This window comes from Elephantulus edwardii, unplaced genomic scaffold (assembly GCF_000299155.1).
Source record: "Elephantulus edwardii isolate Elephantulus edwardi_28Jun2011 unplaced genomic scaffold, EleEdw1.0 scaffold00134, whole genome shotgun sequence".
NCBI lineage: Eukaryota > Metazoa > Chordata > Mammalia > Macroscelidea > Macroscelididae > Elephantulus > Elephantulus edwardii.
In genome coordinates, this window is record NW_006399884.1 from 5,321,554 (window position 1) to 5,341,582 (window position 20,029).

The following is a 20,029-nucleotide window of genomic DNA, read 5'->3' on the forward strand; positions in this document are numbered from 1 at the left end:
CCTTCTAAGATTGGTCCCAGTTTGTCTCTTATGAACTTTATGGTTTTTAGCTTTAACTCAAGGTCTCTAATCTACCTTGAGTTGATTTTTGTATATGGTATGAGATGTGGATCTTATTTCCATTTTCTGCAGGTAGCAGTCCAGATTTCCCAGCACCATTTGTTGAAGAGGTTGTCATTTCCCCATTTCATGGGTCTTTTTCCTTGTTGAATATCAGTTGATCTTAGAAGACCTAAGGAAATGGAAAAATGTTCCCTATTCATGGATAAGAAGACTCAATATTGTGAAAGTGACAGTCTTACCAAGAGCCATCTACATGTTCACTGCAATCCCAAAACAGACACCAAATTAATTTTTTCAAGGAGATTAAAAAAAAGGCAATTGTCAAGTTTATTTCAAGGGCAAAGAGACCCTAAAGAAGCAAAACACTTCTGAAAAACAAAAGTGAAGTGGAAGACATAGCACTCCTTGACCTCAAAACCTACTACACAGCTGGAATAGCCAGAGCAGAATGGTACTAGTACAATGACAGGCACATAGACCAATGGAACTGAATTGAGAATGCAGAAATATACCCATCTATCTATGAGCATTTGCACTTTTAAGGATTATTTTTACAGGATTTAATTGACAAGAGAAAAAGTTTGGAAACCTTAGGAGACAGTGAAGTTTTATTAATAGGGGAAGTTTTTTTTGTTGTTAAGTATCATTGAGTCAAGTACGACTCATAGATACTTTATGAACAAAAGATCTGAACCCTTTTCTATCCTGCACCATCCTCACATTTCCTGACACACAAGAGCCCATTGTGGCAGTCACCACATCAATCCACCTGGTTGAGGGTCTTCCTCTCCTTCATCAACCTTCCACTCTTAGCATTTGTCCTTCTCCAAGGAATAGCCCTTCCTAATCATTTTTGCCTCCAAATAGCACCCTGGCTGCACCGTCTCCAAGACATATTTGTTCTTTTGGCCATCTACATCTATTGGATGTTCAGTGCTCTTCTCCACCACTACAGAAAAGGACAGTTAAACTGGGTACAGAATTCAAATGTAATCAATGTCACTCACTAAATGGTACATGCAGAAGTTTTTTAATTGATATATATTATATTTATCAACCAAAGATCCCTAGTGATTTAGTGGATTAAGTATTGATCAATTCTAATCCACAAGCCGTTCTATGGGTGAAAGACCAGGCAATTTGCTTTTGTGAAGATTTACAGCCTCAGACATCCTCTGGGGGATTTCAGCTCTTTACAACGGTGTCACTATGAGAGGTAGACAATTCACTGGTGGTAGATGAATATGCTGATGACAATTTCAACAATAACAAATAAAAATTACATATTTTTTAAAAAATTCAATGAGATAACACAAATTGAAGGCATGAATTTCATAACGTAGTTCAAGCATCCTCTTTTTCTATGATGACAAGGCAAGTTTTAGTGTTTCTGTTTCTGTTCAAGCTGGTTCATCTGATCCATTATCACTTTTCCCACCCCCACTTGGTCAAAGCAATGAGAACAAATGAACCATTCGAGGATTTGTTTGTATGAAAATGATACGGGGGGGGGGACCAAGATGAAAATAGTCATTAAATCAAATGATAAGCAAATAGTTCTATGATGAAGGTATCTGATAATAGTGCTGTAAGACAAGCTATCAACAACCAGAAGACATTACACTGTGTACCTAGAGGGGCATAACTGCAATAATTGATGGAAAGTGGTAAACTTAATAGTTAGGGTTTCATAAGGCACATTAGGAGGAACAGGGATATTGGAATGAAACAAACTTCTCAGTATTAGGAAGTTAATGAAGTTAATGCTTCTTCATTTCTTCATCCTTGTATACAGTAAATTGTACTTACTCTGCACAATTGCTGGAACGTATTTGGAAACGGACACGACCTTTATGAAAAATACACTTAATGCATAATAGTTTTAAGCTCCTATGATGAGGAACCTGATAACAAAATTATTAAGTACCTGGCTGTTAATTGGAAGCTTGGGAGTTTGAACCTACCGAGACGCTCCAACTCTGTGGGAAAAGGTCCTGGCAACGTCCTTCCATAGAGAAGACAGCATATAAAACTCTGTGAGCAAGTTCTAGTCTCCCTTGGGTGGTGGTTATAAGTCAAAACCAATTCCATGATACCTAACAAGAAGATTGTGGTAAATAATGACAGTTATGCTGTCATCAACTTCAAACCAACTCATAGCTGACTTTCCAGTAAGTTTTCACCCATTATTAATCACGCAGGATTGCTCTTCTTTCTTCTATGGGATGGCTGGTGGATTAACAGCCTTTCAGGTTGGCAGTGAAGTTCCTTATCACTAGGCCAACAGAGTTCCTTAATAGTGATAACTAAGAAGGAATGAATTTTATTGTTTCAAAGGTTTCCAAGCAGTCAGCATTGTTTCCCTATGAATGAGTGTTGGTGAGTCTTACTATCTGTAAGAATGTCTGACTGTGGGATGCCTTGTTGCTAGTTCCCTGGCCTCTTTCTCCTCTCAGTAAATGAAGGAGTTTTTGTCCAGTTCTGAACATCTATGGTTACACAGCCTGATTACATATATCTTCCCCAACCCCCATTGGCTTTCCATTCAACCAATCACACAGGTTTTGTTTTGTGATGTCAGTGAGACATTGTTCAGTCCTGTGACTCAGAAATTCTGCTCCTAGGTATACCCACCCAGAAGAGCTGAGAGCAGGGAGGACAACAGGTGAATGTCCACCAGTGTTCACTGTAGCACTACTGACAGTAGCCAAAAGGTGGAACTACCTAAATGTTCGGCAACAGATGAACGGATCAACAAAATGTGTTATACATACACTGGTGTACAATTCAGCCATAAAAAAAAGAAACCGGAGTCTTGACTATAACATGGATGGATGCTGAAAATTAATGAAGCTACAATGTTTCATGAAAGAAGCCAGTCACAAAACAAGGCTGTAGGATCCCACTTACAAGATATGGTTATAATAGTCAAGGAAATGCACTGAAGAGGAGTGGCATAGTGGTTAAGTGCTGAGTTACTTATAAAAAGGTCACTGGTTCAAATCCACCAGTTACTAGGCAAGACAAAGATGTGGTATCTGTTACTATAAAGATTTATAGCCCTGAAAGTACACAGGCAGTTCTACTCTGTTCTGTAGGATTATTATGAGTTGGAATTAAAGTGAAGACAATGAAGGGGTTGGCATTTTGTTTGGGTTTTTAGAGACCAAGGTTGGTTCATTAGAAGTTACTAGGGTCGGGAGGGAGTGGAAAAGAAGGACTTAGGACTTAACTGGGTTCTTCTGTTAAAGGCGATGGTATGATGAGTGTGGTTAATGTATACTTCATACGTGGGAGTAAGATTGAAATGGCTTAGTTTTACAGTATATCACAATAAAAAACCTATTAGAAAAAGTACCACCAAATGGGAACTAAACAATAAAACGAAACCATAAAATAGTACAAACACCCACCAGAGAAAACAATGAGCTATCAGTAAAAGAGACTCTTGACGAATTTAACTATAAGCAAAATGAAACCAGAAATGATTGACAAGTTCTATGGCCCCTTCCCAATAAGAAGCATGGCCATCAAGCCCTCACTTAAAACATTTCCTTTAGTGGACTCAGATTAACTCGGTTAAGAGAAAGGCGCCAGATGACAGCCTTTCCTCCCCTTGCTGCAAGCAGAGGGACTCGGAGATCATTCAGCGGAAGCCGAAAAAGACAAGGAGGAGGAACCCAAGTAGCTTTGTGGCTTCGTGTCCAATCCTCCTGGCCTTTACGTGTGTGCATGGAGCCAGGCCTACCATGCTCCCGTGTCCTCCTGCAGTGCTCACAGGTCCCAACACTGATGGCATCCTTTCTCCCTGAGTCTGCAGTGAGTCAGTCTCTTTAGTGCTTCTTTCCCTTCAGGTAGCCCCTCTCCTCCTGAGCCACACCTGGAGGTGAGGAGGTTACCCCTTCCAAGTGATTTTTTTCCTGTGGGGCTCACCCCAAAGTACTAAAAGTAGCATTGTAAAAAAAAAAAAATTGGAAAAAAAAAGAATTTGAAATCATTAGGCTGTCCAAGTAGATATTTCCATGACTCTGGTAGGTGATGTGATTCTGGACCCAGTCCTGATTCCTGATGTGGTTATGAAATGCAGAAGGAACTACTGAGAACACATAAGAGAAAGCGAGAAATGGAGAATTTCTACCCTTACTATTTGAACAGGCTGTAGACAACACTGACTCCAAACTGGACTTAAATTTACATCCTTAATGATATTGCAAACTAAGAAATTACATTAAATGGGTTCTTGTATTTCATTAGAAATCATTGTCTCAAGCTGTTAACTAGCTCAGTCTCATAAGGATAAATACTGTATAGAACCATTATTGTAAAAACAGAAGGATAACTAGTAAAACATACATGGGGTCCCAAGGGGGAAAGGGGTGGAGACAGAGGGGTGAGGGTGGGCGAATCATAGGTCACACAATTTACTGGGTGGCAAGAAGAGAGTTAAAGGAAGTGGGAATGATCCAGCTGGGATCTGGAAAGACAGGGTAATGATGGGTGTGGTTTAATGGTGATTGATTTTACAAAACATAATGAATGGGAATGATTGTATGAAACACAATGTGAATGAAGGATAGTGTGAAACACAATGCAGACAAAATTTGTATGTAAACCAATGTAAAATGTAAATAAATATTTTATTAAAAATTACTGCCTCAGATTGACAACAGGCCATTTTCTGACCTGCAACAGGGTTGTGGCTTGGTTATAGAACTTTAACATTTTCTTTTGAAAGCTGTAAGTTATCAGGACCATGAAATATTCTCACTTACATAGGATATTCTAGGTGGATATATTCCAGTGAGTAACTGAGAAGTCTGATTTGAGTCCCACCTACTCACTTTTCTATCATTTTACAGCAATAACCTCCTTCCTAAAGAAGTCTCAGTGTCACATTGGTTCGGTGCTTTGCTGAAAACTAAGAGGCCAGTGGTTCAAGCCTACCAGAAAGGTCAGTCTGTGTCCACAAAAACTGAGCCTTGGAAACCCTATGATCCATTCTACTCTCCCCTATAGGGTTTCTAGGAAATGAAGTTAACAGGGCAGTGGGTTTCTGGGGATGGTGGATTTTGTTCATTTGTTTTTCTTTCTGGATGTCTGAGAAGTGACTTTTTTCTGCTCAGGAGATTGTTAAGGACTCATCTTCACCTTCTGAGTACATGTAGGAGTATGAAGGAAAGAAAATTATTGATCCTTATAATCTATCCCCACTCTCTTGCCAGTTTGTTACTGTTGTGGCTTGAATGTTAACATGATGCTGGAAGCTTTATTGTCAGTATTCCAAAATACAGTGGGGTCATCCATGGACAGGTGACAGTGAAACTTTCAGATTAAGATAGACTAGAGAGAAAGATATGACCATCTACTTCCAGGGAGAGAATGGTTGTTGCTGGTAAATGCTGTCAAGTCAACTACGATGCATAGAGACCTTATGAATAATGCATGTGAACCTGACCCTATTCTGTACCATCCTCAACATCTCTGACACATTGCAACCCACCATTACTTAGTCAATGAAAACATTGTGCATAACAGTGGAAAATTGTCTGAAATAGTGCTGGACAGTGAGGCCCTCAGGTTGAAGGGCACTCAGAACACCATCGCGGTAGATCGTCGGGGAGGTGAACAGAGTGGCTATAATGATGGGCCCAAACACAGAAAGGATTGTGAGGGTGGCACAGGGCTGGGGAATGTTTTGTTCTTCTGTGTATGGTGTTATGAAAAATTGATCATTCAAACCGACCCAGTGACTGCATGAGAGAAAAACACAAAACTTGGTTCAAACCCTCCCTCGTGTTTCTAAGGCTGTAAATTGTTACAAGAGGAAACTTCTCATCTTTCTCCCTTGGAGTAAGTTTGGGGGATTCAAACTCCAACTTCTCAGCAGCCCAACATGTGATGCACTTCTGCAAGGATTCCATGGGGGAAAAGACTTAAAGATCCTCACTGTAAAAACTATAGCCTAGAAGACTCTGTGGGCCAGTTCTGCTATGTCATATAGGGTGTTAAGAGTTGGAACTAATGACTGGATGGCACCTACCACCACCACCAGCTGTAGTTATGTTTGTTGTGTTTGGGTGTTGTCAAGTCCAGTACAACCAATGGTGACTCTATGAACAACAGATCTGAACCCTGTGTTCTCTTGTGCCAACCTCACATTTACTGACACACTTGAGCTCATTGCTGTAGTCACTGTGTCAGTCCACCTGGTTGAGGATCTTCTTCTCTTTTGCCGTCCCTTCACTTTTCAAAACATGATGGTCCTCTCCAAGGAATAGCCTATCCTAGCAACATGCCCAAAGTATGTGAGACAAAACTTCATCATCTAATGTCTCCAAGAATGAGTAGCATCAATTTTTCATTCCATTTGCTTCTAGCAGTAGCTTCCAATGAATCATACTAACACTTTTTTTTAATTTTGAATTTAGATGTACAGTTAATTTTTATTTTTATGGCTGCAACAACCAAGAACTAAAGAGCTGGACAGTGACTAAGGATGACAGAAGAAAAAATAATGCCTTTCAGTTGTGGGCTGGAGGAGAGTCTTGAACCACGGACCGTCAAGAAAGGTCTGTCTTGGAGAGAGGGTGGAACCAAGTTTCTCCTCGGAGGCTAGGATTTTGGAGCTTCATCTCACATACTTTGGGCATATGGCCAGGAGGGGCTGGTCCTTGGAGAAGTACATCATGCTTGGAAGAGTGGAGTGATAGTGCAGGAGAGGAAGACCCTAGATGAGAAGGAATGATACAGTATCTGGGGCAATGGGAGAAGGTGTGTTGGAGTCAGTGAGACTGGCTCAGGACAGAACAGGCTTCAGAGCTGTGTTGTACATAGGGTCGACTATGAATTGCAGGTGACTCAATGGCACATAACAACAACAACAACAACAATCAAGAAATTATTTGTGGCTTTCTCAGGCACAGGAAGTAGTGCTAAGACAATTAGAAGTCGCTTCTAATAAATACAGCTGTATGTCTGTAAACCGAACTCACTCCTGTTGAGTTGATTTTAATCATGGCAGCCCTCCATCCAGTTTCTGAGGCCATCATTATTTATGGGAGGACACTGTAGAAAAACTGGCGTATTAAAAATGCTGTCCTTAAATCAGGAAGCAGTTTTTTCTAACATTTCCATGAATGAAATACAGATTTGGAATATACATGGCAGATGATGGGAGATTTCTGTTTCAGGTGAATGCTATCTTTAAGTGACAAACTAATTTTATATTTGATTGTCTGCTATTTAACATCTTTCATTTCTTATATGATAAAAAATAGCACTTTCTAGGATACTTTGGTTTTACAAGGTATTGTATACTTAAATGAATCATCATGGTTGTGTTTCAATAATTATTTCCTCAGTTGAGATGAAATATTAAAATAATCCCATTCTGATGATTGTTAATTCATCCTTGTAAATATATTTTTCTTTATATCATCCAAGATAATAATATTAAATAAATACATAAACCTTTTGGAAAAAAATTGCGAAACTTTTCATTCTCTTTCTCTATCTCTCATTATTATTGAGTTGGAACTGGCTCACAGTTGACCTTCTGTTGGGTTTCAAAGAATGTAAATTGCCTAAGAAGAGATCGCCCATCTTTTTCCCACAGAGTAGTGGGTGGATATGAACCACCAGTAAAGTTCCACTTTTGGGTCAGCAGCACCAGAGCTCTCCTTCCATTTTTGGTGGTGGTGGTGGTGTATGTCATCTAATAAGAACCAACTCATAGCTGACCCTCCAGTGGGTTTTCAGAGGCAGTAAATCACAGGGGAAGAGAGTACCCATCCTTCTCCCTTAGAGTACCGGCGGATTCAAATCATGTGTCTTTGAGATTACAGCACAGCTTCTTACCACTAGACCACCAGAATGCAAAGTGTACCCAACTGCTCCAGCAGGCACCAATCACATCAGCAGAGACTTCCCTGTTTTTGTGTGGGTATAGAGGTGGCCCGGGAGTAGGAGGGGGAGAGAGAGAGATTCTGGACAGAGCTAAAGGACCCTTGTGGCACCATGGGTAAGAGCATGGTTGTTACCCTTAAAGGCCATCAGTGCAAAGCCACCAGCTGTTCTGTGGGAAGAAGTCATAGCAATGAGCTTCTGTAAATATTCCAGCCTACACAGCTCTATGGAACAGTTCTACTGTATTACAAAGGGCTGCTATGAGTTAATACTGACACATTAACACACACCAGCAACAACAAAGTTGCCATATGAACGCAGAAGGTCTGGTGCTGTAGATGGAATTGTGTCTCTGGGAAAGCTATGTAGAAGTTCTAAGCCCTGTACCTACAAACTTGCTGGAGGGTCAACTATGAGTCTGTTCTGACTCGACGGCAATGAGAACAAGCCCCTTCTGAGTAGAGGTCTTATCGTAAGAGCAGAACAGACACACAGATGCTAATGCACACATGCATGTATGCATGTACAAGTGCACACACATACATGCAGACAGGCCTGGATACATAGGTCTGCATGCACACACATACAGGTATACTCACAAGATTAAAAGAACACGCGGAAGCTTCTCTTGAGCCCAGGAAGCCTCAGGCTTGCCTGCAGCTACTGAAAGCTGAAAGAGACAAAGGAAGACCTTCCTGTAGAAGCAGTGCCCTATATTTGGACTTTTAGCCCCTCAAACTAAAAGCCAACAGCTTCTGTTCTTTGAAGTCACTCACCTGTGCTTTTTACATTACAGTACCCCTAGCTATTATTTCTTATGCATCTGAAAATTGGACAATTAATAATAAAGAAGACCAAATCATGCTGTTTGAAAATATTATTGAATATTGTAGTCTGCCAAAAGAATAAACATATCTATGTTGTAGGAGGTGTAAACAAGGTGTTACTTAGAGGCAAGGATGGTGAGGCTTCATCTCACATATTTTGGGCATGTTGTAAGGAGGCGCTGTTGTTGTTATGTACGCTTGAGTCAGAACCAACCCATAGCTAACCCTCCAGCAAGTTTTCAGAGCCTGTAAATTGCTCGGGAAGAGATTACTCCTCTTTCTCCTTCAGAGCAGCTGGTGGATTTGAAATACATGCCTTAGAGTTGGCAGTGCAACTTCTTACTATTAGGCCATCTGAGCTAGTCCTCAGAAAAAGACATCATGCTAGGAAAGGGGAGAGTCAGTGAAAGAGAGGAAGACCTTCAACAAAATAGACTGATACGGTGACCACAACAATGGACTCAAGTACGTCAGAGACTGTGAGGATGGCGCAGGATAGGGCAAGTTTCTCACCTGTTGTCACAGGGCTCTTATGGGATGTAGTTGACTCGACAGCACTAACAACAACTACCCTTAGGAAACTAAAACACTAATGTAGATTTGAATTTCAGGCAGATAAGTATAATTTTTTAGTAAAAGTACCGAAATTTGCTGCCCTCGAGTTAATTCCCACTTGTGGCAGCCCTGTGGAGTGGAATAGAACTGCCCCAGAGAGTTTCCAAGGCTGTAATCTTTATGGAAACAGGCTTTCTTGAAGCAGCTGGTGGGTTTGAACCACTGAGGTTTTGGTTAACAGCTGAATGTCTTAACCACAGCAGCACTACAGAGCCTTAAGTGCACCTTAGTTGTTACCTATATATCATGTGTCATTATTAAAATGTGTCTGGACAATGCAAACCAATCCCATTCCATAAAGAAGACTTTTTCATTCCTCCAGACTCACACTGGCAGGTGGAGGGCCATGTGGTAGTTTCCAGAGTGAAAAGCAACCCTGTAATGTCTCCGAAATAGCTCTGCTAACATTCACTAAACATGCAAGCATCAAATATTTATGTGGAGCTGACTATACACCCGATTCCACAAATACTATCAAATTACAGAGGGTAGAAGCACAAGATGTGCCAGAATAAACAAACTCTTGCTATAAAGGAGCCTTAGTGGCACAGCTGATTTAGCATTGAGCTGCTAACGGAAAGGCCAGCAGTTCAAGTCCACCAGGAGGAAGATAGGCAGTTTCCTCCCTAAAGAGTATCACCTGAGTTAGAATGAATAGACTTCAACAAGATACAAAGCTATAATGTGTTCAGAGGCACATCAGCTAGCACCGTCTTTATTCAGAAAAGTAACAAATAGCATTGTTTAAAGAAAAATAAATACAGAAACACAGACTTTCTGAGCAGTGTCCAAACAGTGCAGTCCAGCTCTTGTTTCAAATTCATTTCTCCGGCAGGTCTTTTAAAAATAAATCCTATTATGCACCATATATCAAATTATACATAATTGCATCTAGTGGCTCCTAAGAGCATTTTACTATTGATTTTAAAAATTGCTGTCTATCTAGCCCAGCACAGGCAACGAGGATGCTGCAAGATGTTGCCTCTGAATTAAGATGACTGGAGGAAACTCCATTACCCACTGCCGGTTCTGACTCATGACGAGCCTCCTTGGGTTTTGTAAATCTTAACAGGAAGGGACTGGCCATCTCTCTCCCAAGAACAGGCTGGTGGTTTCAAACCACTGACTTTTCAGTTTGCAGCTTAGCCTTTCATCACTGTGCCACAGAGCTCCTTAACTATTTTCATATGAAGTTGAAAATATTGTCTCAAATTAAGAATAAAACAATAGCAGTATAAACACATTCTTCTAAAAAGTGAAGGGTCATGTGAGGAAAAACTCTCAGGAGAATTGTAAAGGTTGTATACAGGGTGTAAGACTGGGGTTGGATGGGGGTGGGCACTGTATTTCATTACAAGTGATTTGGCTTAAAGAGGTGTGGATGCTAATTTGAGAGAGTTTTGATAGTACCAATGGTCACTACTAACTAAAAGGTTGATAGCTTGAATCTATCAGTTCTATGGGGGAAAGACCAGGCAACCAGCTCTTATAAAGATGATAGCTTAGGAAACGCCATGGAGAAGTTCTGTTCTGACACGTAGGACCACTCTAAGTAGGAACTGACTCATAACATTCAACAACATGACTTCATTCCTTAACAGTAAATGTTAATTTTGAAAATAGAAAATGAGCAGTTATGCCCTGGAAGCAGCTTATGAAATCTCTGTTAAAGATTCTTTTAGTCGTGAAGGAGGTAGAGCTGAAAGGGAAACCAGCTTGCTTGCCTGCAAATCCCACCTCTCTCAGGTCTTACTTGTCATGCAGGTACGCTGCTTCAATCCTCCAAACCCCAGACACCCCACCTTTAACTGGGGATAGGAGAGTCATAGGTTGTGGGGAGGATTGATATTGTTAATTCATAAAAAGTGCATAGCAAAAGCTCAGAAAATGTCCTCAGTTCATCAAAGAAAATAGAGAAATGAAGCAGGAGACAAAGGTACAGAGATAGCAGGTCAAGGATGAGCTTTGGTGTTAGAGATTTTTTTTAGATGAAAGATATTAGAATTGATGTATATGCTATTTAGTGGATTAATAATTTAGAGGCAGAGATTGATGATGGTAGAGAACAAGATGGATATGAGGAATAAAGGTCTTCAGAAGGGTATGCATGAGAAAGCAGGGTGATGAAGATGGAAGAACTGGTGCCTATGAATTATGGTTTTGGTGAAGAATACTGAGCATACCAGGAACTGTCAGAAGAAGGAGAGATCTGCCTACATTGGAAGAAATGCAGCAAGAAAGTGTATTACATGCAAGGAGGAGAGACTTCATTCACCTCATGCACTTTGGGCATGTAATCATGTTGAAGACTCTGCTTGGTGAAGATCATGCTTAGAAAACTAGAGTTAACAGAAAAGAGGAAGGCCCACAAAGAAGGACTGGTGACTTCAGCTACAGGCTCATACATGGCAGAGATGGCGAGGATCAAGGGGAGCTGGAAAGGTTTCTACTGGGTTCACTATGTGTTGAAGTCCATATACAAGAGGGCAGGGAAGTTGATGCACTGCACATGTAGTTAAGACTCAAGGGAGAGTAGGATGAAGGTGAAGATGTCCACGCTTAGCGGGATTCATTATTAATTTTTTGTTTGTTTCTCAAGAAGACTGTACATCACAGTGCTTCTTAATCTGTGTTCAGCTTCCACTGATGCAAGTCAGCCACCTCAGTTATTGGTGGATATCGGTATCTTGACAAGCAAGAGGCAGGACTGGAGAACACGAAGCCTCCAGCAGAGATCTTGTTGGCTGTCCTGGAACCTGGGGACGTGGAGTCTGCCTCCACTCTGGAAGTCCACTGGCTGGCTGATGGTCATCTCAATGGTGGTTTCGTCTTGATGGAGGTCAGGCTTGGGAAGTTTCTGGGGTCCTTTTTGTTGTGTTTTTGTTTTTATTTTGTTGTGTTATTGTTCTTCCCCCCCCCCCCAAAAGTGGGTGGTCCTTGAGTCTTAGACTAAGGATATGGGTGGAGCCCTGCTCAAGGCTTGTGGCTTTAAAATCCTCAGGTCTGCAGCTCTTGGGCCAAATTTATTCATTTTAGAAGAATATTCTTTAAAAGACACAACAATCATTTGTCTGTTTGCTGTGCTGAACAATTTGGAGTTGCTGTGATACTGATCACTGTTCCATAGTCTTGTCAAATACCATAATGGTTACCCATTATGTACAATGGCTGGATGAACTTCAGATTGATTCATGTGGGGAGCAGGAGTGGCATCCACTTCCTAAACTAGATGCCTCTGGAAACTCTACAGACTCTCTTATAAATGTACAGAAATGATGTTAATCATAGAACAGAGTTCAGGTCTTCTGTGCAAAGCTTATTCTGAGTCATATTTGACTTTACAACACTTAACCACTGCTAAGTGAGACTAGTGCTATTATATCTGGATGAACATTCTTCCACTTTGCACATCACTCTTTTTCAATGTGCTCTATGAGATAACCTGTATTTGCTATGATGATGAACATTTGCTCTGGAGATAATAATTACCATAATGGTTTCCCAATGTGGACTGTGTTTGGTAGAGCTTACAGTTGTAAAACAGGTTGGGAAGCAGGAGTGGCATCCAGTTCCTAAACCACATGCCTCTGGAAACTCTGTGAACTTGGAGAAACAATGATAGCTATAGAAAAGCATTAGGTCCTTTGTTCATAGAGTCGCTATGAGTCGACTTTGACTCAATGGCAATGAACAAGGGAACTAACTCACTCAGCAAACTTTTTTTTTATAAAAAAATTATATAGGTAATGCTTTTTAGAACTAGGGATGGGGAGACTTTGTCTCACATCTTTTGGACATGTTATTGGAAGGGGTTAGTCCTGGAGATAAGCATCATGCTTACCAGGGAATCAGTGAAAAAGATGAAGACCCTCAAGGAGGTGGCTGCAAGAATGGGCTCAAACAGAATGATGACTGCAGTGACAGCCCGGGACCAGGCAGCGTTTCCTTCTACCCAGAGAAGCAGCAGTCAAGAAATCAGACAACATATTGTTTGGGGTTTTTAACTCTACAATCAATGTTCATGAATTTCCAGTGAAGCAAATTTTCTTCTCACAAGCAATAACAACTGCACTGAGTCAGTGAACAAGTCATTTCTGGAAAACACGTCTAGATGAGTTGAATCCACTTTGGACCTCTGAGATTAGGAGCAAGCACGTGGTGTCACTTCCACCCACCTTCACTTAAACCTGGTTATAAGGATGACACCTAACAACAACCCACAAGGGAGAGCCTCAGTGAATCATGGGATGATTTAGACCATTGTGATGAAAAACCTCAAGATCAAGGATTCTGTAATCCCTAAAGGAGACATGTGCTTCTGAGAAGCAGAATGAAAAGAGAGCTAGAGTTGTATTCTGCCATTGTTGGGTCATGACCTCAAGCCTAGTTGATTCCACCCCATGGAGACCCATGTAACAGAATAGAACTGCCCCGTGAATTTGTCTAGGCTGTAATCATTATGGGAACAAATCTCCAGGCCGTTTTTCTTCCATACAGCCACCAAGTGGGTTTGAACAATTATTAAATTAGTAGTCAAATGATTAATTGCTTGAGCCACCAGGGGACCTTCCATTTTACCACGTTGTTGTTAGATGCCATTTAGTTAGTTCTGATCCATGGTAACCGTGTGTACAACACAACAAAATACTACCCAGTCCTGTGTCAGCCTCCAATTGCTATTGCATGTGAACCTCTTGTTTTAGCCCCTGTGTCAGACCATACAGTTGAGCCATCCCCTTTTTCTCTGATCTTCTTTACCAAATAGGATATTCCATGCTGTTGAGTCTATTCAAACACAGAACAACTCTACATACAAAACCAGCCTTACATTCTCTGCTGTGCTTAAACCAGTTGTTGCAACCATTGTGTCAATCCAACTCCTTGTGTTGAAACAAAATTCATTGCTGTAATGTTTTTATAGCCCATCCTTCTAAGATTAATAGCAGACTATGTATAAAAAGTCTCAAGGCAATGTGGTCCCAAATGCCTAACCAGCTGTGTAAGTCCATATTTTCTAACATTAGCAGCTCCAGCCATCACTCAGTCCTCGAATTCCTCTATGGCCCTTGGGTTCAGGGATTCATTAGAATTCACTAGAAGGTCTCCCAGAGACTCAGACCCATCATGGGAATGAGTCCTGTGAATGGAGGAATACAGACTGGGTATGGAGAAACTGGTGAATGATGGGCAAGGATCCTGTGTACTGTCAGTTGTGGTACAGCTGGTTGGTGACTGTGGGTGATGCAGGCTGTGGTGCATAGACTGTGAGCAATGGGCCAGGATCCTGTAGACTGTCAGTTGTGGCATAGCTGGATGGAGACTGTGATGATGCAGGCTGGATGCTGGGTCCTAGGCTAGCATTCCACAAGAGAAAATTGCCTAATGCTGAAGCCCTTTTAGATTACATAAGCCTCTAGTAGGTTGAGGCTTGTTTCCTATCCTAATCCTTTCTACTTAATACAATAATTACTGTTATTATTGTTGTTGTTATGTGCCATCGAGTGGTTTGCGACTCATAGCAACCCTATGTACAACAGCCCTAAACCCTGCTCTATCCCGTGCCAATCGCATTGCCTCTGACACACCCATCCCGATTACCCCGGTCACTGAATCAATCCATCTCATAAAGGGTCTTCCCCTCTTGCGCCGTCCCTCTACTCTACCCAGCATGATGTCCCTCTCCAAAAACCTGTCTCTCCTCACAACATGTCAAAGTATGTCAGACGAGGCCACAGAATCTTTGCCTCCAAGGAGTAGCCTGGTTTAACCCTCTCTAGGATGAATCTGTTTGTTTTCTTGGCAGTCCAGGGTACATTCAATACTCTTCTCCAGCACCACAGCTCAAAGGCGTCAATTCTCCTTCTGTCCTCCCTAGTCATTGTCCAGCTCTTTGATGCATAACAAGTGATCGCAAAGACCATGGTCTGTATCAGACGCACCTTTGTCTCCAAAGAGACACTGTTGCTCTACAGCACAAAATAAATAGTTAATGATTGGCTAGCAAAGACTTGTGAAGGATAAATCCTAGAAACCAACTTGTAGCTGATCCTTCCTTGGGTTTCCGAGGCTGTAAATTGCATGGAAGGATATTGCTCATCCTTCCCTCTCAAAGCCACTGATAAATTTGAACCACTGAAGAATGCAGCCTTTTGTTCACAATAGCAAAGAGTTGGAAACAACCTACGTGCTCATCAACAAACGAATGGATAGAGAAGCTGTGGTATATTCACACAATGGAATACTATGCTGCATTGAAAAACAAGGAACTCATGAAATATTATTCAAAATGGTGACCATGGAGGACATTATGCTGAATGAATTATTTCAGTCACAAAAGGACAAATACTGCATAGTGCCACTGTTGTAAAATGGGACTGATATCAGGGTTGGCGGGAGACTGAGAAAGATGGGATAAATAATGTCTACTGCATTGAAACAGATAAGGGAGAAAACTGTTTAAAAGGGTTATGTGATTAGGTATTATTGTCATGACAAGAGTCCAGAACGAAGGCTGAATAGTGGAGTGGACCTGGGGGGGAGGGTTTGTATAACAATGAAATAATTTTTCTTTTACTTTTCAAAGAGAAAAGTGAACTGGGGTGGGAGGTGAGGGTGGGCAGGGAGAAAAGTATAACAAAGAATGATGGAAATCCAAAGTCTCTGCAAATTTTCATTAAAATTAATAATAATTATTATTATTATTATTATTAAAATGCATCCTTTGGGTTAGCAGTGCAACTCCCTATGGAGTAGGGCCACCAGATAGTCCCCTCATTTCATTATTGTTGTTATGTACCACTAAGGCAGAACAGACCCCTAGCTGATCTTCCAGCAGATTTTGAGAGGCATTAAATTATATGGGAGGAGATTGTTTCTCTTTCTCCCATAGAGCAACTAGTGGATTCAAACCATGTACCTTTGTGTTGGCAGTGCAATTGCTTATCACTAAGTCACCATAGTTTCCTTCTCATTGTGTTGTTGTTGGGTGCTGTTGAGTCAGAACTGACCCATAGCTGACCCTCCAGCAGGTTTTCAGAGGTAATAGATCACCCATCCTTTTCCCACAGAGCAACTGGTGTATTTGAACCATGTGCCTTTGGGATTGCAGAGCAACTTCTTACCACTAGGATATCAGAGTTTCCTCACTGCATTAGAAGATTCTCATTGCATTGTCTATAGGCTTTCAGAGGCCATTGATTTAAGAAGTGGATGGCCAATTGTGCTTCCTAGTCTGTTTTAATCTGGGAGCTCTAAAGCCTGTCCACCATGGTCAATCCTTATGGCATTTGACACACCAGTGGCATAGCTTTCGGTATCACAGCAACCCACAAGTTATCTCAGTCCAGCAAAATGACAGACAAGTGGTGTGCCACTTGTAATAAATACATTGTTGTTGTTAGGTGCCATCAAGTCGAGTTCAATCTATAGTGACCCTATGAACAACAGATCTGATCCTTTGCCATTCTCATACTTTGACACACTAGAGCCCATTGTGGCAGTCACTGCGTCAATCCACCTAGTTGAGTGTCTTCCTCTCCTTCGCTGACCTTCTGCCTTTGAAAATATTAAACTCAGAATGTGGAGCCAATTCTGACTTATGATGCTTCTATCTTGGATTTTCAAGGTTTAATCTCTAGGAGAGCACACTACACATTTTTCTTCTCCAGAGGAACTACTGGATTCAGACGATAAACTTCAGTTAGTAGCTCAATTCTTAACTTACTATGCCAGCAGGACTCTGTTCCACAAGGTTGGAGCTCAGAAACCCCTCTGAGGTGCTTCTAACCTGTCAAATGAGAGCTCTGTGAGTCTAAAGTGACTCAACATTGACACAACTTCAGCACATGGCCCAATCTAGGGAACTAGGAAAACTAGTGATTGCCTTTGGTTATGTCCACAAAGTCCCACATTGTGAAGAAGAGAAATTGGCTTAATACTGCTCCCCTGATTTCCAAGTGACACAGCTGTTTTTTGATGCTGGCTGATGTCCATGAGATGAAGTCTACTGCAAGAATCTCTACAAGTACAGAAACAACATTTAGAAAATCTGTAATTATACACCCCAAATAATCAAGAACATGAATTTGTCTTGGCAGTAATTTTGCTCTCCAGTGCTGCAGTGACAGAGACAACACGGGTGGATGTGTCTCAATTCTCCAATGCTGCTATGACAGAGACACCACAGTGAGTCTCAGCTCTCTGTGCTACTGTGACAGGGATGTCACAAATAGGAGTGTCTCAGTTCTCTGGTGCTGCTGTGTCAGAGACACCACGACTAAGTGACTTTAACAAACAGAACTTTATTTTCTCAAAGATTCAGAGGCTTCTTGCTGTTGTTATTGTCAGGTGCTGTTGAGTCAAGTGTGACTCATAACAACCCTATGAACAACAGATCTAAACCCTATTCTATCCTGTGCCATCCTCACACTTCCTGTCACATTAAAGCCCATTGCAGTAGTCACCGTGTCAATCCACCTCGTCGAAGGTCTTCATCTCCTTCACCAACCCTCCACCCTTCCCAGCATCATGACCCTCTTCAAAGAACAGTCCCTCCTAGCAACATACCCCAAGTATGTAAGGCAAAGCTCATCCTTCTTGCCTCCTAAAAGCACTGTGCTGTACCTCGCCCAAGACATATTTGTTTGTTCTTTTGGCCATCCATGGGATGTTCCATGCTCTTCTCCAACATTACAGTTCAAAAGAACCAAAAGAAGATGAAGGGAATACACAGAATCACGGTATCAAAAAAGAACTTGTTGTCGCTGAAAAACTTCGAAAAGTACCATATAAACAGGATCCAAAAGTAACTAAGGAAGAAGTGGAAGTTGCACTGAAGGCAATATAGTCCCAGGAATTGATGGGATACTAATTGACTTATTTCATTTAGTAATGCAGCTAGTCTATGCCAGGAAATTTGGAGGACAGGTTTATGGCCAATGGATTGAAAGAGGTCCACATTTGTTCCCATTCCCAAGAAAGTTGATCCAACTGAATGTGGAAACTATCAAACATTATCAATATCATGTGTAAGCAAAATACTGCTACAGATCATTCCAAAATGGCTTGAACAGTACATACATAGGGAACTACCAGAAGTTCAAGAATGATTTAAAAGAGGTAGTGGCACCAGAGATATCATTGCTGATGCCAGACAGATCCTGGCTGAAAGCAAAGAAAACCACAAGAATGTCTATCTATGTTTTATTGACTATGAAAAGGTATTGACTGCGTGGATCATAACAAGTTGTGGATGATATTGAGAAGAATGGGAGTCGTGTGAAACCTATGCCTGAACCAGGAGGTTGTTGGGCAAACAGAGCAGGGGAACACTGCATAGTTTAAAATTAAGAAGAAAGTGTGTCAAGGTTGTGTTCTGTCTCCATACCTATTCAATCTGTATGTCAAGCAATTTATTTGAGAAGTTGGACTCTATGAAGAGGAGTGTGGGATCAGGGTCAGAGGGAGATTCATCAATAACTTGTGTTAAGCAGATGACATAATCTTACTTGCTGAAAGTGAGGAGGACTTGAAACAGTTGTTGCAGAAGATCAAAGGATGCAGGCTTCAATATGGATTGAATCCCGATGTCAAGAAAACAAAGATTCTTACTACTGGACCGAGAAGCAACATTATGATGAATGGAGAAGAGATTGAAATTGTCAACAACTTTGGAAGCTAGCGTCAGAATTCAGACCCACTGCTGGGCCAGTTGAGTCAGTTTCAACTCTTCTTTGGTTTTTTTGAGTCTGTAGATCCTGAGGAACAGGATTCTTCAGGTTGTTGTAGATGTGAACTACAGACCTTACTGTTCACAGTCAAAAACATAAAGCCCTATGTCATCAGTGCACTTTATGATGAGAAAAGAGTATACCAAGAATCGCACTGCTGACAAATCCAGTGGTAGAGCAACCCATAGTCACACATCAGAGATATTGAGGATTCAGTTCCAGACCACTAAAGTGAATATCACAACAAAGTGGGTCACAGGAAACTTTTGGCTTCTCCATGTGTGTAAGGTTATGTTTACACTCCATTGTAGTTGGGAGGCAGGGAAGATGGATAGTCTCTTTCCACATGATTTATACCCTTGAGCATCCAATGGAAGGTCAGCTATGAGAACCAACTCAGCATCAATGAATTTGAGGTGTTTGTTTTGTTTTTGAGTAGTCCTTTAAAGGATCCCTGGTAGCATAATAGGGAGCTCTGGTATTCTAGTAGCAAGAAGCAGCACTGCAATACCTAAAGCAGGCACTTCGAGGCCAACAGCTGCTCCGTGGGGCAAGGATGGGCAATTTACTTCTTTGCAATTAACTAAATGCCTCTGAAAAACCACCGGTGGGTCAGCTATGGTTAAGTCCTGATGCTATGGTACACAACAACAACAACAACAACAACTGGTAGCATAATACACCACATGGTCATCAGTTCAAACCCTTCAACCTCTCCAATATAGATGAACAGTCTCCTCCCAATAATGCCTTACATGCTCAGAAACCCAATGGGGGTCACTACGAGTCAGAATCAATTCATATGTGCAATAGCATGATAAGAACATTTGAAAGGTTATAATGATTACCAAGATGAGACACATGGTGAGCACAAGCTTTTGCAAAAATGGT